The sequence below is a fragment of the Papaver somniferum genome, chromosome 4, assembly GCF_003573695.1.
Source record: "Papaver somniferum cultivar HN1 chromosome 4, ASM357369v1, whole genome shotgun sequence".
Classification (NCBI taxonomy): Eukaryota; Viridiplantae; Streptophyta; class Magnoliopsida; order Ranunculales; family Papaveraceae; genus Papaver; species Papaver somniferum.
The window spans coordinates 133,902,125-133,911,083 of NC_039361.1; positions in this window are offsets into that span (position 1 = coordinate 133,902,125).

Below are 8,959 nucleotides of genomic sequence, written 5' to 3' on the forward strand. Positions count from 1 at the left end.
CTTATGGTTCGAATTTCTTAGGTATGATTCGTCCTACCTTGTCTGATCAACCTTTTTTTACACAGAGAAACAACATATTCAAATCAGGTTGTATAATTGGAGGTAAATTCTGTTATATGAGTGTAGATAGTGGTAGTACATAAAATTACATCGCTTCTATTGTGATAGAGGAGTTGGATTTACCAGTTACACCACATCCCAACCCTCATGCAGTTAAAGGGGTTAATGATTCCTTTCGTGGATGGGTTACACATCAATGTCTCGTAACCTTTTCCTTTCCTGGGTATGAAGATTTTGTATTATGTGATGTAATCAATATGTCTGTGACAGATCTCATTCTTGGAAGACCATGGCAGTATGACAGGCGTGTAGTGCACAACTGTTTTGAGAATACATATGATTTTCTTTATCAAGGGAAATTATTGAGGTTATGTCCTGCCGGGATGATATTTGACGATGAAGATCTTTCTTTAGTTCAGAATGATGCTGACGATATTTCCACTGCACCACTTGGCAGAGAAGATACGGAAGCTACTTCTCAACGGGAAGAAGTAACACAACGAGTCGATGAGGTTCCGTATGTTTTTCAAGATTATAATGCATCAGTTGATGAGAATATAAATACTAGTTCTGAAGTGAACGGTGAAGAAAATCATGTTTCTATGCAAGAAGAAAATCTGGTCGACGAAGATGAGCAATTACATAATGATAAAGATGTTTCGTTATCAACTTAAAAGGAGTTATCGTTGTCTTCTGATGGTTCAGTTGGTGAGGAGAATACAAAAGAAACTTTGCCAAAGGATGAAGAAAACCAGCTGAAGGAAGTTTTACATGATTCGTTGGATGATTTGTCAGAGAATGGTAAGTCTTCGGTTCTTAGCTTCATAGCTTCTGATGTTGATATGCCTGTTTTATCTAGGGATGAACATAATCAAGTTATTGATCAACTGGATACACAAATAGTATTGCATAAAAACCCTAGTAAGGCTACACTCGTTGAGATAATCAAAGAGAATTCTTTTGTGTTTCCATATACTTCTGTAGATGTGTTAGTATCTCAAGAGGATATTACTGTATAAAAGTATACATGTAGACAATCTTTAGCAAAAAGGCTACTTTGGGATTTTGAGAACGTCAAGTTTACAACATATCCAAATTTTGGTTTTCACAATGAAGAGATGTATGTAGAATGGTCTACACCTAAAGGTATTGGATGGAGTTTTCCTAAACTTCCTTCTACCACAGTGATGCAATCACTGTATGATGCTCAAAGAAGTACACTTGGCATTGGATCTAATGTTCGTGATACTAATGAATTAGAAGTGATGGATTTCCACATACTGATACAGAAGCATCCAAAATAATCATTAACGTGTCTAAGTTTGACAATCAAGAAGGTATAGCTAGTTTTGATAATATTCTTGACAACTCAGGTGCGTTCAGATTTCTCCATGGTGATTTGATATGTGTGCTAAGACTCAGAGGTGATCCACCGTATTTTATAATGCCAGTAACACATATTTTCCATCACGGGATTTATGGAACTGAATTTCTGGTCATCGCTGGATGGATGAGTAACAATCTGGGAATTGTGTTTGAGCAAGCACTTGTTGAGCCTAATGTGCCGATTATTGATGTTGAGAAATTTGGCTCTACTTCAACAGAAGTTTGGTACTATGTGGACAAGAAGGGCCATGATTCTTACATGAAGGACCTTACTGTACGATGCCATACCATGAGACCTATAAACTGCGCAGCTGCACAAATCGATTATCAACTTCATAATCTAACTGCTTTTGTCGTTGGCGTACACAATTTTCAAACTCTTCGCAGGTCTTTTGATGTTCAAGGACAGAAAGTTGTGTTTAGAACTAGAAAAGTTGCTTTCAATACTGGCTCAGCTGCCACTGGAAGAATAATATTATTTGGATTGTCGGCAAAACGCGATTTTAAGCAATCTACATGGGAGCCTAGAGGGAAAACTTCATTTATTGTGTTCGATAATGGTGTTGTCGATGAAGAGCTAGCTGTTAATACTTCCCATTTTTAACCCTTTGGAGAGTTTCAGAAGGTATTCCATGAAGGTCGAAAGCTTACGGAAATTGATACCTCATCGTCACAAATGTTGGTGATTTTTGAGAACTATATATTAAAAGATCATTACTTTTTTGGTTATACTCCAATTATGAGAACTGGAATCATTTGGATCAATGACGCACGGAAAATTATCACCTTAACAGAAGAATTCTTTTATGATGTTGTTGCACGTTGGTTAATTAGTTCAGTAAACAGAGGAAAGTTTATGGTGGTTAGTCTTGAAGTTTATCAATCAACTCTGTTGGATCCGGGATTATTGACACCAAGTGATGAATACGGCGTTGATACCAAGTTGAGTTTGGTTAGTTGTACCTGTGAGAATTCAGCTCTTCTTAGTGACTGGAAGAAGGTAAATCTTACTGAAGTTACTGTGCAACTAGCAACTTTGGCAAAAGGGGAAGTGAAAGACATCTTCCTGGTGGAATTAAATGCGACTTTGCTTGCTCGAGTATACTTTCCAGATTTTATCTACGTAACACATTGTACAGGTGATTACAAAAACATCTGGGAGATTATTAAGTGTTTTACCCCTATCATGATGAATTTTGGTATTTGTAGAGGTCCAAATTTTGGAGTGTACATAGTTACTAGTGGACCTGTAATGGGAGAAAAAGATGCTACAGACCCTAAAGTCGTGTGCGGGATATCTCCCAAAGGTTTTGATTGCTTACCGACTGGTTTGATCCAAATGAAGTATATGGTTCCATATTGGTCTAAAGAACGAGGAGAATTGTGTTGGTTCGGATGGTAATATTTCATATTGCAACAGGAACGAGTATGCACGGCTTAATGATACTTTGATTTTTAATTATCAATGAACATTAAGTATGCAAACTTTCGTATTTTCTAGCGAGTCTTGTGTTGCTATTGTTAGGATTTTCTTAGGGAATCACTGACAACCGCGGAATAACGGATCTTGAGATATTATGATGAATAATAAGTAAACCAAGCACAAACAACTATGAAAATAATACGAGAAAGATAAATAAACTCACAAGACACAAGATTTATAGTGGTTCGACCAATACATACAACTTGTATATATTGTCTACGTCCACTTTGAGCCGCACCAACTCAAATCCACTATGAAGAAAAACGATTACAACGTCGTGTGAATCCCAACAAACCCTTGGTTACACCGTAACAATTACCCGAGACGATAACCTTGTCTCTTGTTCCTCACCAATATGCTCTCACAATGAAACCCTAGCTTTATCCCTAAAAGCTATACAAGAAATCTCTCACCGATATCTAAATCGTTTTCTACACAATACAATTCTACAAGGCATAATTACCTATTGATAAGGTTACAAACTTGGCCACCAAAAATCCTAGCCGGTTTAGGAAACCCCTTCCTTATATAACCACAGCTAACTTTAGGAAATAATAATTAGTCTTCAATAACTAACAATCTCCCACTTTGAAGACTCATTTGTCGTCTTCAATTCTCCTTTTCTTAAACTTTGGATTGACGGTGCTAAAACATCTTCATGTCAGTGCGGCTCCCCTCCCAGATCCTCATTCTGAAAGACCAACTAAATCCTTGCAGAGCTTTAGCTTGTCTGATGTAACTCCCTTGGTAAACATATCCGTCGGATTCTTCGAACCAAGAATCTTCTCGAGCTTCAACTATCCTTCTTCTAAGATATCCCGAATGAAATGATAACGAATATCTATATGCTTCTTCCTAGCATGATAGGCTGAGTTCTTGGCTAAATGTATAGCGCTTTGACTGTCGCTAAACAGAACACTATCTCGTTGTTTCTTTCCCAACTCATCTAACAAACCTCGTAACCAAATCATCTCCTTGCTCGCTTCTGTTACTGCTACGTACTCAGCTTACGTAGTAGACAATGTCACCAACTTCTGTAACCATGAGTTCCAACTCACTGCAGCTGACTCCATAGTATAAACATAACCGGTCGTACTTCGCCTTTTATCAGCATCACCTGCAAAGTCTGCATCCACATAACCCCTCAAGATAGAACCACCTTTTCCATAACACAATGGTACGTTTGTGTTACCTCTCAAATGCCTGAGAATCCACTTCACAACTTCCCAATGTTGTTTTCCTGGGGTTGCTTGCATATCTACTCACTACTCCCACTGCATGCGCAATATCCGGTCTCGTGCATACCATAGCATACATTAGACTCCCAATAGCCGAAGAATATGGTACGTTAGCCATGTACTCCTTTTCTTCATTTATCTTCGCACACTGCATACTTGAAAGACGAATTTGACTTCCAAATGGAGAACTAACTGGTTTAGCATTCTCCATATTGAACCTTTTCAACACTCGTTCAATATATTTAGCCTGACTAAGCATAAGTACACCCTTAGATCTGTCTCTTATGATCCTCATACCAAGAATCCTCTTTGCTTCACCAAGATCTTTCATAGCAAACTCACTTGCTAATTGTTTCTTCAAATTCCCAACTTCTTTTAGAGATGTTCCGGCAACCAACATATCATCCACATACAGTAATAATATGATGTAGTCAGAACCGCACCTTTTGAAGTAACAACAATGATCTGCATTACACCGTGAGTAACCACCTCTATGCATGAAGTTATCAAACTTCTTGTACCACTGTCTCGGGGCTTGTTTTAAACCATACAAACTCTTCTTTAGCTTGCACACCATCTCTTCCTCGCCTTTTACTATGAATCCTTCTGGCTGCTTCATGTAAATTTCTTCATCAAGGTCACCATAAAGAAAAGATGTCTTTACATCCAACTGTTCAAGGTAGAAATCTTCCGAAGCCACTAGACTTAACAGTACTCTGATAGTAGTCATCTTCACAACATGAGAAAATATCTCGTTGTAATCAACACTAGGTTTTTGCTGGAAACCTTTCACAACCAACCTCGCCTTGTAGCGAATATATCCATTTGCTTCAGACTTCATCCGATAAACCCACTTGTTATGCAACGCCTTCTTACCTCTTGGTAATTTTACTAACACCCAAGTGTCATTATCCTCAAGTGAATTCATCTCGTCTTCCATAGCAAGTTGCCACTTGCATGAATCATCAGCCGCTGGTGCTTCTTTAATATCTTCAGGTTCACCTCCATCCGTAAGTAATAGATAATTCAGAGCATACCTTGGGTTTGGTTTTGGAGTTCTTGACGATATTCGTACTTCTTGTGGAACTGTAGGAGTAACTCCCACTGCAGCATAAGTCTCTTCACCTTGTACTTCTCTGCCATCAGCAACACCGTGCCCTTCTTGTACCACACCTTTTCCAGAAACATCATCAATATCAATATACATCTCCTTATCGACGTTGCTTGATACGATATTTTCAACTTGTGTTTTATTCCTGTCTTTGTACAACTCATTCTCATTAAAAGTGACGTCTCTACTTCTAATAACTTTGTGACCCTCGTAGTCCCAAAGTTTATACCCAAAAGCGTCATTTCCGTAACCAAGAAATATACACTTCTTTGCTTGAGCACCTATCTTAGACCTCTCACCTGGACTAAGATGAACATAACTAACACAGTCAAAAACTTTCAAATGTGAAAGATTTTACCTTTTTGCCGATCCAAACCTCCTCTGGTATCTTCATATCTAATGGACTACTAGGTGTCTTATTGATTAGATAAGCAACCGTCTCTGTTGCATGTTCCCAGAAGGTCTCGGGAAAACCAGACTGCAACCTCATGCACCTAGCACGTGCATTCAACGTCCAATTCATACGTTCTGCTACTCCATTCTCCTGTGGCGTCCTTGGAACTGTCCTCTCCAAACGAATTCCATTTGTAGTACATAACTGTAAGAATTCTGTTTTTTCATACTCATCAGCGTTGTCTGACCTTAGACAGTTCAACTTCAGACCAGTTTCTGTTTCAACCAAAGCTCTCCACTTCTTAAACACTTCATACACCTTGAACTTATTCTTCATGAAGTAAAGCCATACCTTCCTTGAGTGATCATCAATAAAGGTGACATAATATTGGAACCCGCTATGAGATGCAATATCAATTGGTCCACACACATCAGTATGAACCAAATCAAGTTTCTAACTTTTCAAGGATCTTCCGCCTCTGCTGAAACTAACCCGTTTTTGCTTTACAAGAACACATTCTTCGCAAAAACTCATATCAACAGACTTCACCTTAGGTAGATATCCTCCCGAACATAGAATCTTCATGTTCTTCTCACTCATGTGCCCTAATATTCTACGCCATAAGTTAGTGTCTTCACCACTACTAGACACTGCTAAAGTAGTTCCATCTGAAGTCCGGTATAGAGTACCGACTCTAACACCACGAGCTAATACCATATCTCCTTTCTTCACTTTCCAATTGTGTTTCGCAAGAACAACTTCACAGTCATCATCACAAACTTGGCCCACAGACACCAAATTCTTCTTCAAATTTGGAACGTGTCGTACATCCTTCAATTTCCATGACGAACCGTTGACTTTTTTTTTTGATAAAAGTTAAAATTATTTCAAAGTGCCAAGGAGGCACAAAGGGAACATACAGTCGAACCGTTGACTTTCAAGATCACATCACCCAAACCAATGATGTCGCATGCTTCACCATCACCTAAGAATACTTGGCCATAGTATCCTTCTTTATAAGAGATCATAATACTCTTATCACTTGTTGCATGGAAAGAAGCTCCCGAGTCTATAATCCAAGACTCATCTTGCTTGTCCTCAGAGAGTAGTAGAAAACCTTCTGTAATCACCTTCTTGTTATCAACAAGGATCTTCACCGGTTCCGCAGCTGCAACTACGTTGACCTCTTCTTGATTACCTTTGTTTCCACCATTATTAGCACCTTTGTTTTCCGGACAATTGCTTTTGAAGTGTCATACTTTCTTACACGCCCAACACTCAACAACACCTCTAGTCCGGGATTGAGATCTCCCCCTAGACTTTCCTCTAGACTTCCATCTAGATTTGTTGTTGTTGTTCCGATTTGAACTCCTGCCTCTATCTTCTTCCTGCAAACTTAAGGCCAAGCTTGAAGTACTAGAACCATAACCTTGTTCTATTCTTGTTTCCTCTTCAGCGATCAACCTTTGTTGCACATCATCAAGCTTCAACTTCTCGCTCCCTGCGGAATTGCTAATGGTTGTCCTTGCAGTCTCCCAACTCTTTGGTAATGACGACAACCGTAAAGCTTGAACTTCATCATAAAAAGTAATAGTAACTTTTGAAAGCTGATAACTAATCGATTTAAACTTCCCAAGATGTGCTGAAATCTCTTCGCCTTCTTGCATCTTCAGATTAAATAATTGTTCACACAACATGATCTTCCCCGAGGCTGATGACTTTTGATACAACTTTTCAAGTTTATACATAAGATCCTTCGTACTAGTTTCCTCTTGTACGTTATTGTAGACTTCCTTCGTTAGACATCTACGGATCACGGGTACACACTTGCGATCAAGATTTGTCCATTCATCGTCTTTGCGTGATCCTTTTTTCGCAACTCCACCCAATGGATCAGCAAGGTCTTTCTCATATAGGTAGTCTTCCATCTGAGACTTCCAAAACGCAAAGTTCTTCCCATTGAAAACTTTAACTCTAGCTACCGTACTTTCGTTATTATCACCCATAACTCCCACTCCAATCGTACTACGATAAACCCTGAAGCTCTAACCCGAGCTCTGATACCAGTTGTCAGAATTTTCTTAGGGAATCACTGACAACCGCGGAATAACGGATCTTGAGATATTATGATGAATAATAAGTAAACCAAGTACAAGAAGCTATGAAAATAATACGAGAAAGATAAATAAACTCACAAGACACAAGATTTATAGTGGTTCGACCAATACATACAACTTGTATATATTGTCTATGTCCACTTTGAGCCCCACCAACTCAAATCCACTATGAAGAAAAACGATTACAACGTCGTGTGAATCCCAGCAAACCCTTGGTTACACCGTAACAATTATCCGAGACGATAACCTTGTCTCTTGTTCCTCACCAATATGCTCTCACAACGAAACCCTAGCCTTAGCCCTAAAAGCTATACAAGAAGTCTCTCACTAATCTTTAAATCGTTTTCTACATAATACAATTCCACAATGCCTAATTACCTATTTATATAGGTTACAAACTTGACCACCAAAAATCCTAACCGGTTTAAAAAATCCTTTCCTTAAATAACCACAACTAACTTTAGGAAATAATACTTAGTCGTCAATAACTAACAGCTATGGTTGAATTCACATGGTTATCTCAGAAAATATGCAATGAAGATGATAAAGTTGACAATTACTACGAGAGAGAGGAAAAGAAATTTCAAAGAATTCGGGGTTCAAGAAACAGTGCAATATCACTCTCTTAAAGTATCTCAGCTCAGCTCTTGCACTGATCTATTCCATTCCGCACAAGCTAAGACAGTTATCAATTTTCATAGAAACCATTTCACATTTCTTGATACTTGGAACAAATATTAAGGAGATTATCAAGCAGCTGAATTCTACCAAGAAGAAGACAACTGGTAGTGACATTGGTAATATTTTACTGGAATCATTGTCAAGGACATATGATGGGGTCATCTTGAACGTTACACAAACTAATGGTGAATCACTAATGAGTAAGTCTCTTACAGATAGATTGGCTGAAACATTAATTAATGAAGCTCATAACAAGTATATGTTAAGCATTCTACTGGGGTTTTTAAAAAAGATACAACATGAGCTTTTGTCCGCATATGGAGACAAGATGGAGGATTGTCTGTTTCCAACAATCACTAGCAATCAAAGAGTCCGTTTGAAATGCACTGACTTTATTATATATATTTTAAAAATCATCTTAAAGAAGTAGGGTGGTTCTTTTTGCCATATGTTGCTGCATTCTCAGTTTGGATACTGGACAACACAATT